This window comes from Corvus hawaiiensis, chromosome 2 (genome assembly GCF_020740725.1).
Source record: "Corvus hawaiiensis isolate bCorHaw1 chromosome 2, bCorHaw1.pri.cur, whole genome shotgun sequence".
Classification (NCBI taxonomy): domain Eukaryota; kingdom Metazoa; phylum Chordata; class Aves; order Passeriformes; family Corvidae; genus Corvus; species Corvus hawaiiensis.
In genome coordinates this window covers 97,428,557-97,446,226 of record NC_063214.1, presented here as the reverse complement: position 1 = coordinate 97,446,226, position 17,670 = coordinate 97,428,557, and the positions used below count along the sequence as shown (strand labels likewise).

Below are 17,670 nucleotides of genomic sequence, written 5' to 3'. Positions count from 1 at the left end.
GCTGATGCTGGCTGCACTCTTGAGATTGCCACAAATACTTGTCACACACTGTGGATCCTTCTTTTTGATATGGGAGGGACACAGTTATGTCCCTGCAAGAGCCTTCCCATCACAGTTCCAGCTGTGACCATGGGGCTCTTCTTCTGCTGTAGTACTGACAAGTGAACAAGGAGCAGCAGCAAATTCAGAAAGACACAGGGAGAGGTGCATGGTCCTCTTGCAGATACTGCTGGCACAGCTTTATCTTCCTCTGCTGCCCAGATGTGAAGACTTTAGATGAGTTGTCAGAGGGAGGCAATGGTCAGGAAGAGAGGGAAGTTTCTTTAACTAAGCAAGATAGTGTAGGATTGTAGTGGTTTGGTCCAAAATACTCATTACTGTTTATCTGCTGTGAGATAAGAATTAGGAGAAATGCAAAACAGGCACCAAACTTGAAAGAATATAAAGAAGTTTATTAACAGACCTAAAAGAAGAAAAAAATAATTATACCACCTTCAGAACTCTCCTCCTCCCCCCACCTTCCTCCCTTCTCCCACTGACAATGTGAAAAGACAACCCTTAAGGTGTTCAGTCTGTTTACCACTTCCATAATAACCTTGTTCAGTCCATTTAGAAAGAGAAGTCTCTTCTTGCTCATGCTATGAAAACATATCACAACAAGACAGCCGCCCACTTCCAAATATTGTTCAGTCCATTTAGGAAGAGGAGTCTCTCTGCCTGCGTGTGAGTCCTTTCCCCCGACTTGCAGCTTTTCCCGCAACTGCTTTCGAGGGTCCACTCTTGAAGTTTTTTGGGGTACAATTTTAAGGTTGAGCCATTCAGAAACAAAAACAGAGGCCCTTCTCCTTCCCTGGGAGCAAAGGGTCTTCCTCATCTTCATCGTTAGGACTATCTCTGGGAGCATCTCTAGGAACTGAGGTTTTCTCCTTTCCCATTTGGAGCAAAAGTCCTCATCTGGTTCATCTCTAGGGACTGAGGTTTTCTCCTTTCCCGTTTGGAGCAAAAGTCCTCATCTGGTTCATCTCTCCCTGTCCAAACTTCTCATGAAATTACAGCTGTGTCAGCATCTGCCTATCTCAGCGCAGGTGCTTTTGCTCACGAGTTGAACACTCCACCCCCCATATCTTCATGAAATTACAACAGGATACTCTGATATATCATAGCTTCACAACAGAATTTCAGCTTTAAGCATCTCCTCTCTCTCTTCCCTCAGGTCTTCAGCTCTTCACAGCAATAAAAAGGGTTAATCTCACCTCGGCCTTGCAGCTTTGCAGCTGGAATGTTGAATTTTTCTTATCGCAGTGGAGAGGGGGGAGAGCCGAGCCGCTCCGGCTGCCCACGGCAAGGCAGTGGGGGGGTTCCACGGCTGGAACAGGTCCATCGGCTCCAGGATGGCCGTGGCCCGCTGGCCCCCACTCGGGGCCCGCAGCCACCTGTCCCAGCGCTGGAAACGAGAGAGAGCTTGGGGGGGAGTTTGCCTATTCTTAAAAGTGGATAACAGAGGTGATCACAACTTTAAGTGGCTTAGAGAATTGTCCATATTCAAACTGGCCAGCTGATAGGTTCTTTCAGTTCCCAGAGGAAACTGTAAGCACCCCTTAGCAAGGACGTCCCTTCCGGGACTATGCTTGCTAACCTATGACAAGGATTTTTTGAGCCATTAGAGGAATCTGGTGGAGACAAGTTCAACTTAACAGGACAAAAGTAATTTATATGTAGAAGACACCTCTAATGTGTCTCTTTCTGAGGGAGAACACCATAAGTAGGAGATATATATCTAGGAAAACTTCTTATCACCATTACAACACACATATAAAATTATCAACACTTTTGAAATTATGATACCACTTACTTTGACCCTGATACAGGGAGCAACTGTCTTACCTCTTTTATTTTTATAAATTTGTCAGCACTTTATCTGGAATAGAAGTGTAATGCATCTTTTTTAGTTCATAGATAAGAAACCTCTCTCTTTATACAGCAATGAAGATGGGCAACGGTACAGTATAATTCTAATACAAATGGTATAATAAAATCCCACTTCAAGGAGAATTAAGTGAAAAATAGAAAGTAAGTCTGCCAAACGTATTTTGATAACAGGAGCAAGAATACTTGACATTAGATTGTTATATGTTAAGATAAGCAGCTACTACCTCATTTGAACATTACCAGTGCTTCTTTATACATCAAAGGTCTGTTGCCAGTTTCCAGAACATAAATTATAATGGAACTGTTCTGTAATGGCATCACCAGTACTGTGTGAATATAGCACAAGTATGGTATAAATGTGATACCTGATAACGTTCTTCAAGCCACCAAATAATCACAAGTCATGTCTTTGTTTTAAACTGAGAAACAATCAGAGTTTAACCAAATGATCACAGCTCTGCTCTCCAGTGACTAGCCTAATGCTTTAGACAATATTTTGGGTTGTCCAAGGCTATTTTTTCTCTACTCCTCGGTAACTGGCCAAAACAGTCCACTTCACTGTTCAGCCTCTGTTTGTTAGGTGCCCAGTTAGCTTTCAAAAACCTCTAGAAATCCTGAGTCTGGAAATTTCGGTGATTAAACTCTTGCCTGAGCTACTTTATGATCTAAATGCGTCCAAAGGAATCTAAATGCCACCTAATTCCAGGTCAGAAGATAAATTCTCTTTCTCTCTCAAAAATAAAAAAACCCCCCATTTTTTCCAGGAATATCTACTCCTGAATAGAGCCTAATCATGAAGTTGAAGCCGCAGAAGTGGCTGCCTGCAGAAGTGTTGAGGAGCTCAGACAGACCTCTTCTCCTGTGGCATCTCTGGGCAGCTGCCTTTGCAGCATGCAGTCTTTGGAGATCAGCTCTCTTCCCTCCACTGAATTCACAGGAATCTCACACAGCACCCAGCTGGGTGGGCTCTTGTCTCTTTGTCAGTGCTGGGTGCCTCCAGTCACAGTGCTCCACAGTAGGAGCTTGCCCCTTGATAACCTACAGGACAATGTGTGAGTTTTCTTTGGTGATGTCTTATTGTCATTCTTCTTCCTCCAGCTACGTTTATTGCCAATTAGAAAAATAGTATAAAATAAAATGCACAGACACAGAGTCTATATCCACACCTTCTGGGGAGTGCACTGGTGAGAGACCTTGGGACTGCTGTCAAACATGGAGCTGGCTGGTGACTCCCCTGCCTTAGGGTAATGCTGTCTGCCCTAGCCTAATCCAGGTGTCTGCCGGCACCCTGTGACTTTGGGACATTACTCTCCACAGAATTCTGTGGACTTCTGGTGTAAAGTGACTTCTCAGTGTAAAGCAGGTCCGAGCCTACAGCAGAGGGGTTCTCTAGCATGATTCTGACAATGAGTGTTGTGTGACATGGGAGGGTGCATGATGGCATGTGGATGCTAGGTTGTACAAGGACTTGTGGGAGAGTTTACAGGATTGCTCAATGCAGAATTAGCCACGGCCAGGTGGCTTATTTGTCATGCATCCTTCAGCAAACTGGCCTATCAACTGCACTAAGATTTCCCTCCACAGGAAAACAAGTAACTTACTGGAGAAGGGGTTTGGGTGTGAACTAGCATGGATACAGCAAAGACGTGAGGGTGACCACGTTACAGGAATAAAAGTAGACTAACAGTGTCTGGTGTCACAGCCTTCATTGCAGACTTAAACACAGCTCCTACACTCTTAATATCCAACCCATCTATCCTAACAAGCTCTTGTCTGAGTCTGATGGTGGTTTCAAGCCAGGCTGCCAACCCTATCACAGTGTTTGGCTAGCAGCACTTCGCAGTACCTTCCCTTCAGCTGATACTTCTCCAGGTCTGCAGTTAGGCATGATGACAGGGAATACCATCCTCTGAATCCTGATGTTCTTCTAACACTTCATCACAGTTATCCCCTGGGCTGCAGAAAACCAAAGTGTTATCCCAGCATTCAGTGGAAAAAAGTCACAGCCAAACTTACTAGAACTGAATGGGGTAAGGGATGGCAAAGGCAACAGAAGGGCTACTATAAGAACATAGGTGACAAGAGGAAGGCTAGCCAAAATGTGGGCCCACTGCTCAAGGAGACTGGGGACCTGGTTATGCAGGACATGAGGTACTTCATGTCTTCTTTGCCTCAGTCTTTACTAGCAAAACCAGCCTCCAAGAATCAGAGACCGGGGGAAAGGTTGGAGCAAGAAAAATGTACCCTTGGTGGAAGAGGATCAGGTCTTGGAGCACTTAAACACACCAGACATGCATAAGTCCGTGGGGCCGGATGAGATACGCCCTCAAGTGCTGAGGAAGCCAGCAGCTGTCTCTGTGAATTGTGAGTCCACTCGCAATGATCTTAGATCAATCATGGCAATTGGAAGAACTTCCCAAAGGCTGGAGAAAAGCAAGTATCACTCCAACCTCCAAGAAGGGAAGAAGGACTCAAGCAACTAGAGACTGCTCAAACTCACCATGATCCCTTGGAAGGTGATGGAACCATCCTGAAAATAATTTCCTAGCACCTGAAGGACAAGAAAGTTATCAAAGGGTAGTCAGCATGACTTCATCTAAGGAAAGTCATATTTGACCAACTTGATAACCTTGTATGCTGAAATGACTGTCAGGATATATGAGAGGAGAGCAGTGGGTATTTTATACCTGGGCTTCAGTAAGGCTTTTGATACTGTTGAATTATGGGTTGGATGACCAAACAGTGAGGTGGATTCAAAACTGGCTGAAATTGCTGGGCCCAGAGGGTGGTGGTCAGTCTCATGAAGTCTAGTTGGAGGCTTCTCACTAGTAGCATACCTCAGAGATCCAATCCTGTTTAACATCTCCATTAATGATCTGGATGACAGGGCAGAGAGCATCCTTAGCAAATTTGTAGATGACACAAAACTGGGAAGATTGACTGGTATGTCAGGGTCGTGCTGCCATCCAGAGGGACCTTGAGAGGCTGAAGAAATGAGCTGCCAAAAACCTCATGAAGTTCAACAAAGGGAAGTGAAAAGTTCTACACCTGAGGAGGGAAATATCCCAGGTGCCAGGGCATGCTGGGGGTTGCCCAGCTGGAGAGAAAGTATTGCTTTCCAGAGGGTCAAGGGAAGTGATCATTCTCCTCAGCACTTGTGGCATTGTCCTCAGCACAAGGGGATTGCTGTGTCCAGCTCTGGGCTCTCCAGTACAAGAGGACACAGACATTTTGGAGGCATTCCAATGAATGTCCATGAAGATTGTTAAGGGGCTGGAGCACCTCTCGTGTGAGGACAGGCTGAGGGAGTTGGGACTGTCCAGCCTGGAGAAGAGAAGGCTCAGGGGGATCTTATCAATGTATAAAAATACCTGAATGGAAGGTGCAAAGAGGACAGAGACAGGCTCTTTTCAGTGGTGACAAGGCAAGTGGTAAGGGGCACAACCTGAAACTCAGGAGGCTCCTTTTATATATTAAAAAATACTTTACTGTGAGGATGATCAAGCACATGCACAGGTTGTCCAGAGAGTTTGTGGAGTCTCTGTCCTTGGAGACATGTCAGTTGTCCAGGCATGGTCCTGGGCAACTGGCTCTAGGTATGCCTGCTTGAGGAGGAGTGTTGGACCAGCTTCTGGGGGTCCCTTAGAACCATTAACACTTTGTGACTGTGAAGCTCCTTAAAGAACCACGTTCCCCCATAAGTCCTAATGGTTTGAGGAGCCCCAAGCCAGTGAAGATGACATGTCACAAGTGCAGCACAGTTATGCACATGCTGGGTCAGCTCATCAGCTACATTGGTTGGAAAGGGGAACCTGTAAGAGAGCCTTGGACCTTCAAATGAGGGCAAACCTCACAGCCAAGGCAGGCTGATGTTTGTCACAGCAAAGACAAAAAGTAGTGTTTTTGAGGACTATTAGCAGAGTTAATGTTTACAGTAGCATGCTTTTTCATAAAGAAAGGGGTCAAATTAAGAGCATGGGCTACTGTATTTTCTTTGTTTAGCAGCTGGGGATCAAAACACGTTCTTACCATGTAAATGAGGGGTGAAATAACAGACCCTTTTACACTCTTTTTTGAACAGACAGGATTACAGCATAGATTGTGTTGTGAAACAAAGAATAGCTCCACAGGACCCATGACTCTTTCTATGAATCATTCTGTCCCCCCCCTCCCCTTCCCATATATCCTTTTTTTTCTGTAATTTTGTTAAGGGTAAATATCTTCTAGATGGGAATGCCATGTTAACTGAATGGCTAGACTTAAAAATGGCTAAAGTTGGCCATTTACTAGCTCCAATTTTATTTAATAAGTAGCAACTGAAAACAGTTATTTGCCTTCCTACTTGGAGACAGAAAATACCCTTAAACCATAGGCATACGCATTGTCAAAATTATAAACATATCCTTCCCCTAAAGTGGCAAATAGAAATAAAAGTCATAATACACCTCCAATATCAGGAGAGAAATTAGGGTGGAGGGCCTGGAGAGATGGGATATATGTTTTTCTACATAATGTTATGTCAACAACAGCCTTGTGTGAAGAGAAATTATATATGGAGCCATGGTGAAATTTACAAGAACTTCTGTGGAGAACCTGAAATGCATAACAGAACAAAAAAAAGATTTGGAGTTTACGTCACACTTAGAAATCAGAGGAAACAAGCTAATGCAGCTAATTCATGCTAATACTGGCAGAGAAAGGATTGCAGGTGTATCTAAGGACTGCTTGGAGGGCATTAATGGACATTGTTTCTCTCTAACTTTCAATGGGCGGTTTATCAAATACTCCCTGACATGCTTTGGGGTGAATGCTTCTTTTTGTGCATCTGAGGTGCTCAGTTCATATTCCCAAGGGCCAGTTTTGCTCCTTGGAGCAAAACAGGTGCAGTTATGAGTCTGCCCTGACTGGACTAGCTTCTTTGGTCTTTGCCTAACATCCAGTGATTTACAAAATCATCTTTTTCCTGACCTTCTCTCCCAGGAACAGGGACACAGCAGATAGCACAGAAAGATAGCTTCAAGAAAGAAAAATGCTATTTAGCTGTTGTAGCCTGCTCTTTCTCTCCTGAAATGCTAAGTGGCTGGTCACAATCTGGCCCAAAGCACATTCACTGGCAGTAATACTGTCAGATATTATGTATCACATATTACTTTGAAGAAATTTCTTGGACTCAGTAATTATTTCACTAGTGTTTTGTTTCAAGTCTTAAAAAATGCCTAAGTGAAGGAATTTGATTTTTCATGCATATAAGTAATTTTAGGAAGCTGTGGCACTTTTGTACAGAAGATGATGCTTTGGGAGCTTTTTGCAGGATGAATACCTGCTATAAATATTATTTCTGTGTTTGAGCTTATTAAAATGTGAAATGGTAACCCTTGAATGCATACATATATCCCAAGTATTTTTCTGGGAATTGTTTTTTCATATTATTCTTCCTGACTTATTGAATCAGAGAATCCTTTAGGTTGGAAAAGATATTAAAGATATTCAAGATCATCAAGTCCAACTGTTAACCCAGAACTGCCAAGTCCACAATTAAAAAACCTGGCACCATGTCCCCAGGTGCCACATTTACACATCTTTTCAACACCTCCAGGGGTGGGGACTCCACCACTTCCCTGAGCAGCCTGTTCAAATGCCTGATCAACCTTTCAGTGAAGATGATTTTCCTAATATCCAATCTAAACCTCCACTGGAAGAACTTGAGGCCATTTCCTCTTATCCTATTGCTTGTTTCTTGGGAGAAGAGAGCAACATCCAGCTCACTGCTGCTTCCTTTCAGGTACTTGCAGAGAGTGATAAGGTTCCCCCTGAACCTCCTTTTCTCCAGGCTAAATACTCCCAGCTGCCTCAGCCACTCCTCATAGCATTTGTGCTCCAATCCCTCCACCATCTCCAGTGCCCTTCTCTGGACACACTCCAGCACCTCAATGTCTTTGAGATGCTGTTGACTTGCAAATCAACAATAAACAGGGGCAGATTCTTATGGACAAGGAAAATGAAAACAGAAAAAGGGGAAGAAGGAAGGAGAGGAGAGGTGAGGAGAAGAGAAGGAAATGGAGGAGGAAAAGAGATCTAACACATTGATCAGTGAATGCAAGCCTTAAAAGAACCTGAGGACTGGTCACAGGGAAAACACAAAGCAGGTACAGCTTTATGTAGGAGATCCAGTCACAAACAAGACACTCAACTCATCAAAAGACATTTCTACATTTCTATGTGCTTACATTTCTGAAGTACCATCTGCAGAAGAAAACAAGGTTTTCCTTTTAGTAAGTACACAGCACATCAAGGCTGAACAATTCGTTAATGTGAACATTTGAGAGAAGAGCGATTACAGCAATAAAGGTTCTGACACATCAATTAAAGTAGTTGGGTTAGACTAAAAGAATATTGTAAAACACCCATGTGCCCAACTTTGTAGACAAAATCCATACGACTGGGGGGGTGACGGGGGTGGCTTTGTGATCACGTAACCAAGGATTGTGAAAGTGGGAGCACACCTGGGTTAGCATGGGTTTTGTTGCTGGTTTTGTGAATGCAGGTTTAGCTGCACACACAGCCCCAGGAAGCCCATGGTCCCGGGGAGACCGGGGACAGAAGCTTTGCTCTTACACAGGCTTTAACAGTTTTGCTAAGAAAATCCAGTGAGGGTTTTTGGACAGAAAAATTGCAGGATTTAGCTGGAATGTGAGGAATCTTTGGGTCCCTAGTTAATTATGATCTGCTTTGTTACAGTAACAGAAATAGTGCTAGAGAAAAGGAGACAGTTCTTGTCTTGAATAGTATGCGCTGCTATTATTGTTTTATTTGTATTCTTCCTCCTTAAAAGTAGCTGCTGTTTACGAAGTATTCACAGTGAATCCAAACAGTAGGATGGAGACCAAGATTGACTAAGTGAAACCTGCCCTAAGTGTGCACCCAAGAGATCAACTGAAATCAATTTGTCCTGCAAAGGTAGGTGGTTATACATCAAAGCTGAGAAAAATCATACTGGAAGCCACGGGAACACTTTCAAGCGGGAAAACTGGGGGTGCCTACGGCATATGCCCTTATTACTGAAGAGTGTGTGCGTGTGTGCTTGCCTGTGAGTCATGGAGAGACAGAGAGTGGAGGAGAGAGAACAAGAGAAAGGAGGAAAGAAAAAAAGGAGGAAAAAAGAAATCACTAGAGACATGCAGATGCAAAAGCACAATGGTTGTATAAAATTATTTTGAGCTTTTCGTACAACTTACATAATTCTCAAGTAGAAGAAAATAAAGCTGTAATTTATGCAGTTCTCCCTAGCAAGTAAAAATAAAGTTATTTTTACAACTCCCTATATTGATTTTATTTTTAGAACACTTTCTAAAACAAGTGGAGAATTCAATCCTACTCTCTGAGGCATGTCAATTTGTGCCCACATAGTCGATGGAAAGATTGAACCCTAAGTGCAGATCATGATATTCTGCTGTGATAAAAGCTGTTTCTGTTTGCTTTAACTCTTATGCATAGTGGCAAATGCCACCTGTGATACACTGGTATAAGTACAACTATCTCAATTGCATCCTGTGATTGCAATACACAGGAAGTTTCTGAAAGTTACCTGACTCTCTGTACTCAAATAAATGAATTTTCTCTAAGTGTTTTAATACAGGAGAAGGTAGTCAAGTTATAGACATAAATAAATTTCACTTGCCAGGGTTTTTTTCAGAACATGATACCAATTAACAAAAAATAATACATATCAAGAGAAAAACAGTCTATGATCTACTTTGGAATGCATTTCTTTATAACCCTGTTCAGGAAAAGCCTTGAATTTTTGCTTAGATCCTCCTTAATTGTGCCTGTAGTCATTGCTTAATCAGTACTATGGTAAACAGCCATGCTCCCAGTCACTGCCCTCAATATTTTTGTGCATTTAAGGACATGTGTATATTAATAATCAAGACCTGGGCAGAAAAGTGTCCTTCAGTCTACTCTTTTCATTGCCTCCCAAACACTATCATCTTCTAGTACTGTCAAATGAACTTGTTTCCACTATTACTTACGTCACTGTGGCTAAAGCAGAACCAGAAATTGTCAGAACCATCTAAATCGATGAAAATCTATCGCTCGGTAAACCTGAATATGTCTTACTGCATTATCTTTCCAGCGATAAGGGTTATAACATTGTTACACTGCCAGGGGAGTATTTCGTTTTGCATGATGTGAGAGCCCAGAGAGGGCAGCACGGCAGCAGACTCCCTTCCCATGAAAACTTCAGCAACATTTCCAAATGTTTCTTCATCTTCCAGATGCCTCCTGCTTCATAAAGCTCTTCACAGCCTTGGACCTCCCCAGGAAGCCTGCATACCTGTTTTCTTAATTGACTTTGGTTACTACCAGAACTGTTAATTATTAGTCAGCTTTTCGGATGGGGAACCAGCTGTGTTGTTTATCTGGCCGATGTTCTGGTCTCCGTGCCTGCTGATCCTTGACATGGTGCCAGCCCATGTGTTGAGAATTACATGGCAGGAACAAATTCTCTTCTTCTCTAGCCATGTTGGCTGTCCAGGTCCCTGTCTGCCACAAGGATGAAGAATGTCAGGTTCCAGATCCAAAAATCCTTCCTGCTCCCTCCTCTGTGCTACAGCCCACGCTGGCCTAGTTTTGAATCATGCTGGAAAATGGATAAAAGCAGCTAAAATTTCCTTCCTGTGTAAAGGTAATATGCCCTTTCTAATACTAATATCTCAAGGATCCCCAGATCTTTAGCGATTTAATAAATCCAGATGAATACTAAAAAATAGCGATGATTGACAGGCCCTGTAATAATTATGATGAAAAATAAATGAAAATGTCTGTTAAAATTTTGCCAAGAAACTATTTTTGTCCTCAGGCAACATTTTGTTACTCTGCTTGCATGCTTCAGTGTGCTTCCTTCCAAGCTGGCTATACAGTCCTATAGATACAATACATATGCACATAAGCATTATCTATATCTCTCTTGTTTGCCAAACCTGAAGTAATTTATGTAATTATACCCATAACGTATTTTATCCAAATACACAAAGAATATTTTTTTTCTAAATGCCACTTAGTATCTAGATATAACTTAAACCACTACTTAGTCTATCTTCCTTAATAGGATACTAAAAAGGAATTTTATGACAACATTATCAGTAGCATTTTGCTGATAATTAGAATAACAATAATAATACTGAGATATTTTTTCAGTAATAATGGTGTTATTAATGAGATTTTTATGAAAGACAGACTTCTTTAGTATAATTATGAAAATTGATCTTTTTCATTTTACTTATTCACTGAAATCAGATAAGTGGCTTAACTACATGTATTATTTCTAATAAATATTCAAAAGAATGCATTTAAACAAGGCACCTCATTCTATTCTTGCTCATATTCCTTGCATTTAAATAAAAGTGTAATTGCCCTGCTTTTTTAAACTGCTAGTTTGGATTAGCTGTCTAACCTGTACAGTGTAGCTGTTTTCTGTTTGCATTTTTAATAGCTTTATTACCATTTGGTGAAGCCTTAATTTCTCACTCCCTTGAAGAGTCCTGCCTTTAAGTCAGCTCTACAATTTAACCAGCAATAATCTGTCAAGATAAGATAAAGACCTGCACCAGATGAAATGCAGTATTTTTGTGTAGCATTCTGTCATTGTTAAAGGAAAGATCTGAGTATGTCAAAATGTAACACCTGAAAGTTTAATAAACTTTGCAGCATAATTTTACAGTTCACATTTTAAAATAAATTGTTCTAGAATACATTAGCTTGTTCACTAGTGAAATCAGTTAAATATCTATATAAATATGTTTGGGTGAAAGGAGCCAGCAGTTTCTCAACAAGGATAAAAGTTCTTTCAGTTTTCAAGCCTCAGATTAAGTCACTTCTGAAAATCCTTGCTTCAATTCAGTTCTATTAACTCTGCAGTTTCCCTGTAGCTCCTTCATAATATTTGGCCTTAACATCACTGCAGAGGTTCATTCAATATTACAAACACTCTTTTTCAGAGTTGCTAATACTGAGGCAATTGAAGTGAAGCATACTTAACTCCTTGCTTTCAGGACTTGTGCTGGTCTTCAAGTATTCCTGTTTCTTTTCACATTCGTGTTTCACTTATTCATGCAATTAATTTTTTTGTTTAATATATTAAGATGAGGTCCTAAATCTATGTTAGCATTAAATAGTAACTGAACCGTGTCAGGAATGTATGAACTAATATACTTATGGGACAGAAGAGTGAAGAATGACTTTCTCAGTTCTAGCTTAGCGAAACTTGCTATTCCATATGCAAATGGACATTAGTGCATTTCATCTTACCAGGCATATTCAATGCAAATGGCAGAAGCATGGGGTCTGTGAGCTACTCCTGAATCCATGAGAGTAGATACGGAATCAGGTACATGGCTGGGCAGGGAAAACCAGAGCACTGTGCATGGAACTTTTTGGGCAGCCTTCTGTTCAAATCCTGCACCCCTCTGCTCTCTGGACAGATTGGACTCTGCTGTGAACTTTCTCTGCTCAACCCAGCCAGGGAGGTTCTCCAGGAAGGGACTGTTCTGTATTGCTCACATGAGAAGGGCCCATACAACGTGGCCTTCCAAGAAGCCTTAGGATTTTACACCTAATATTTTAGATATATATCTATTTTTAGTAATTGAACTCTTACAAATACTTTTTCCTTTTTCTTTCCCCTTTAAATAAAATCTGCAGTAAACTAAAAAGCCAGTACTAGTATCTATTTGCAGTTATTGAGCTCAGCTCACTTCTTGGCCTCAAGCTGTTATCTCTTCCCGCAATGACCGCTCCTCCCCTCTGAGGTTGGGTTAAACTCTCTCAGGGCAGTTTTGCTAAAACATAGACTTCTATGAAAAGGTTCCATTTTGATCAATCATCATTTTGAAGTGAAAAATATCTGATTTGATGCCAAATTCACCAGTCTGTTTAACTGCAGTGTTCCATCTCCCTGAGCTAGTGCTTGGAGGGCTCTGAAGGTTTGGCACCATAGACCCTGTATTAATTGTAAATACCATAGTACAGTGTATTTTCATTTCTCACAGCCGGTGATTTAGGTACTGCAGAGGCATCATTTGACTTTGATTCATGAGAATCAGGCCCGAGACTGCAAAGGTTGTTAATAATTTAGCTCAGTTTTGACATAAAGTTGGTGATTCTGAGGGCCTTGGTTATTAGTTATGAGACAAAGAATCTGATTTTCAGAACAAACAGGGAAGATAGTTCTGCAATAAAAACATCTGCTGTGTGATTCATGAAACACACTGCTGCCAGAAATTCTGTTCAGGTTTAAGGTTAAGGCCATAGGACCGATCTGTATTGCTCATATGAGAAGGGCCCATACAATTTGGCCTTTCCAGAAAAAACACTGAGATACCAACCTCACATTTAAGAAACAGGACAACTGAAAATTAGGCTCTGAAGTCTGTTGTTAAGGTCTTAAAAATATTTGTGACTTAAGAAGTATTTACCAGTGGTTGCTAATTCACGGCAACCATGGAAGGTAGCTCAGTGATAGTCATAATCTCGATGCAACAAACAGTAGTTCTTTTTCTACATGGATATTTGGGAGCTGAAAATGTGAGTAAAGGCAGCCCATGAACTATGTCAGTGCAGTGGGCACAGCCCTTAACACATGCTGAATGTGTGTCTGAGACACACTTGCTCCAAGCACAGATCTCCATTAGACAAAGCATGTAATCATATTCCTAAGTTCATACTTGTGCTTAGGGCCTGATCTGTGTCTGAAGGACTTTTTGGAACTGCAAACTGACATTCCTGTGGTCTGACTCCCTCTGGGAGATACAGTTTAGAGCAAGTGAAAGGGTTCTTTGGCAACTCAGTTAGATCAGCTCACAAGAGTACAAAACATGTGGGACAAAAGAGCTTGTCTGCCAGCATCAGGGGCCAGGAGATCAGCACCTCTTGCATGGAGGCTTGAAGCTGTGTAAGATGTCCCCTCTTACTGCCATGCTAAGTGACAGCAGTACCGTGCCGAGGTGCTGATCCCTGACCATGGGGAGGTTACTTCTCCAGCAGCTCTGGCTGTGTGAACAATCCTGTAAAGCACTTTGGCAGGAAGCAGCCAGGTTAATGCCAGCTGCCCAGCTCATCCAGGCTAACCCAGGCAGCTTTGCCCATGCGACAGCAACAATGGTGACCTCCAGGAACAGGTTGGTGACACCCTCCTCTGACACAGCTCTTTCCACAGTAATTAGTGACTTTAAACCTGATTATCTTTTCACAGTCTGAAGTGAGTCACGGAGGTGAACATCTCTTCCTACTAGCAGCCCAAGCCTACATTGACCTGGAAGAGCATTTATATGAGCATGAACCAAGACAGAAGGAAGGGTAGGTAGAGGCTCCCTCTGAGCAGGAGAAATGGTGCACCTGACAGAGCTGAAGGCAGCTGGACTCCAAACATGCCTAAAAGTCTTCCTGAACTACAGCCTTACAGCTGCCATCTCAAATTGCTCTCAAAACAAGATCTCACATCCCATGTTTGTGACAACTCTCCACACCAAAACAACCTGAGTTTAAGACTACTCCATGCTGGAAACAGATGTACCTTTGAGGCTAATGTAATGGACTCTGTGTTTCTGCCTTTCATGTAATCTTTTATTTTTTAAAATGTAGAAGCGCTACACCACATGTGTGTGAAATGAGACTGTGTGTCAATGAAAGGCATAAAAAATTATTCCAGAAAAAGGCTCTGACTGGAATAACAACGGAGAAGCCAAGGGGCTCATGGTTCTATAACACGTTCATTCAGAAAATCACAGGGCAGTGTGACAGCTGGAGTGAGGAAAGACTAGTGGCAATATTTTTTTAAGAATTACATGATGAAAAAATAATAATAAACATTAACAATGTTTTTTGGTTGATTTTTTTTTCTTTTTTCTTTCCCATGACATAAACAATAGTACTCTGGTCATAAGCCAAAACCTGACAAAGGTCCAAGGTTGAAAAGGGTTTCTTTGAGCCTGTCTTCCTGGTATAATTATTGTAGGTTCAGAGGAACCAGATCTGGAGTGTTGTAAACTCAACACAATGAACTTGACAGACAGCCAGATTTCTGTTTTCAGCCAGTTTAGGGTTACTATAATCTCATTATTATGCTTGAAAGACGACAAGTAATAGAATCTCAGGTAGCTGTTCTGTCTTTACTCAGCCGCATCTTCTCTTTTATGCCAATTTCCCTTGATTACCTGAACTAGTGAGGCTCGGTTTTCAACCACTTATCTTCCAGAAATAATCATCTGATCAGCCTTACAAGGTTCTCACTGCACTCAACGGTTTTAATGGGTCAAGCGTTAAATTAACCCTTTAACCATATCCCAGGAGAATACAAAACTTATTAAAAAACAATTTACTATTCAGTCATTGTTAACTTTGCAGAGGAGAAGGAGTTCTTTAAACAGATTTGCTTGTTGTTCTGTCCACTCATACCTTGTTTTGCTGTATCTTTACCCTTACTAACACATGAAATTTTTTTAAAGCTTGTCTTAAGGAAATATTCTTCTGGTTTCTTACTTCCACAGAAACATAAAATGAAGCCACAGGAAAAGCTGTGTGTATCTTAAGTTCTATTTTAAGGCAAGTTCTTGCAAAGGTTAAATTAATTTTTCCACGTACGGAAAAATGTCTGCAAAAACATGATTCATGTCAGTCAATGTTGCATCTTGGACAGAATTGTAAGGGAGGTGAAACTCTTATGGACCCATCTATGTGATGGGAAGGGTTTGTAACTCTGGAATGGGAGAGTATTTGTACCAGCTACCGCAGGGAAACAGCCAAGCAAGATGTCACTTACTCGTGTAGATCTGTATTGGTATGTAGGGCAGTCAGCAGCTGTGATGCCACTCCCAGCTCCCCCAGGAAACTGTGGAGTCCCCTCTCGGAGGAGGCTGGAGGCAGGAGCCCAACAATGTTCTCTGGCTTTCTCCTTCCCAAGAACAGTCCACAGCCAACAAAAATATGTCTTCTGCCTTAACTCACCCCTAAGTTGGGGAAACCAAGGGGTGTGTGAGAGGATGCGGCTTTGAAGAAGCAGCCTTGCCAAAGCTGCTTCTCAGAGTAGGCCTTCAGGTCAGGGAATTGCACCATCAGGAGGGGCTTGAACAAGAGGCAAATGGCATCAGTGGCTTTACTGGACCTTAGTTTTCTTGCAGAACTAGGGATCCCTGCGCACAAGAACAGCTTTAGCAGAGCAGGCTATCCATTCCACAGTAGGTCAAACTCTCCCTTTCAGCAAAGATCCAACAGCAAAAAAGAGATGAGTAGAAATATTTCATGCAAACCAAGGTGAGAAAAAGCCTCAATTTACTAGTTGTTATGAATTAAGGGTGTGATACATCCCAGTGCTACTTCTTACAACAATATATAGTAGAGATACCCAGGGTGTAGGTCTATCTTTGCTATATTCAACCAATTCTTACTCACACAAAATTCTCACTGCTGTTCACAGGGGTATTGCCAGGAAATGACTTGAATGAAAGATGGAATTTTATACAGACACGTCTCATACAACACTTTCATCACCTTTAGTTTGTACAATCCCATCTGATCTTTGATGACAATTGGAACTGCTTAAGGGGCTTTACTAGCTCGGGTTAGCAGTCATCAAAGGAATATTAGGACTATAAAATCTACTGTGCATGTTAGTCATTACATGTCTGTATAAAAATAATGTGGTGATTTCAGTCTGTTTATAATATATTGGTCCTTTACAGTGGATGAATGGAAAGAAAAAAGACACAGTGCCTAAACATCAGATGATGTGATGATTTTGAGTACATGGGCTTTCAAGAGGAGTCTAAGATGAACCCCCAGGCCCTTACACAGAGGAGGGATGGGCCAGTGATTAGGACATTGATCACAGCTATCCTGCTGGGCAGGGCACTGCCAAGAGGCAGCCAAGAGAAACACTAGAAAGAGAAACACATCTTGGGACTCAGCCTTCTGAAGAACTTCAGGATCTTACTGTGGTCTGCAGTGAAGGTGACTTGTCTTTGAAGAACTCCCATGGTGTGGCATGTTTCTTATGAAAGGGTTATTCTATTCCACTCATCACTGCTCCTTTTCAAAACACAGATGTTAGAAAAAACATGGTGGTGACTTTAGCACATCATTCCTACTGCGCAGCATCTTCCCCCAGGACAACAAGCGTTAGGGTTCAGTGAGTCCTTCAGCCTGCAAGTGTTTAATCTCAGTTCTCCTTTCTACAAATTTCTGAATCACTAGTCCACAAACAAATAGTCTTCAAGCAGAAAAAGTTCTGTCAAGAGATATTTTCCCCCAGTAATTACTAAAACAATGTGTATGTCTGGTACTTAACATGTAAGTGGTGTTTGGGAGTTGCATCTTCAGTCCCTTTCTGTGCAATCTCTACTGACAAGTGCCTGAGGCCAACCAATATTTTATATATAACAAAGATGGGATTTCCCTGAAGAAAAACAACAAAGGAAATATAAAATTAGATGTTTTTTTCTTTAAAAAAAAAAAGGCACAATGACAAATTACCACAAATGAAACTAAAAAGAAAAGGCAAGATTCACTTTCCAAACACAGGCACATAATGTCCCTTGAAGGTATTTTCCTTAGTCTTTGGTTAACCATTTTAGATGCCAGTGTCAGATGTTGGCAGACATGTTAAAAAGCCTCGGAGTTGCCTATGGAGGAGCAGATGGAGGAAACTAAACAGGTACCCTGCATGCCTAAAATAGCTCTAAACATTTC

At 41.7% G+C, this 17,670-nt stretch overlaps 1 long non-coding RNA gene across 1 annotated transcript; it reads left to right on the top strand.

Moving 5' to 3' along the window:
- The first annotated feature begins 1,796 nt into the window (after positions 1-1,796).
- LOC125337853 lies at positions 1,797-14,766 on the top strand. The gene is made up of 3 exons (XR_007208145.1): positions 1,797-8,886; positions 10,206-10,615; positions 14,180-14,766. It is a non-coding gene; the product is annotated as an uncharacterized LOC125337853 (long non-coding RNA).
- The last annotated feature ends 2,904 nt before the right edge of the window (positions 14,767-17,670 follow it).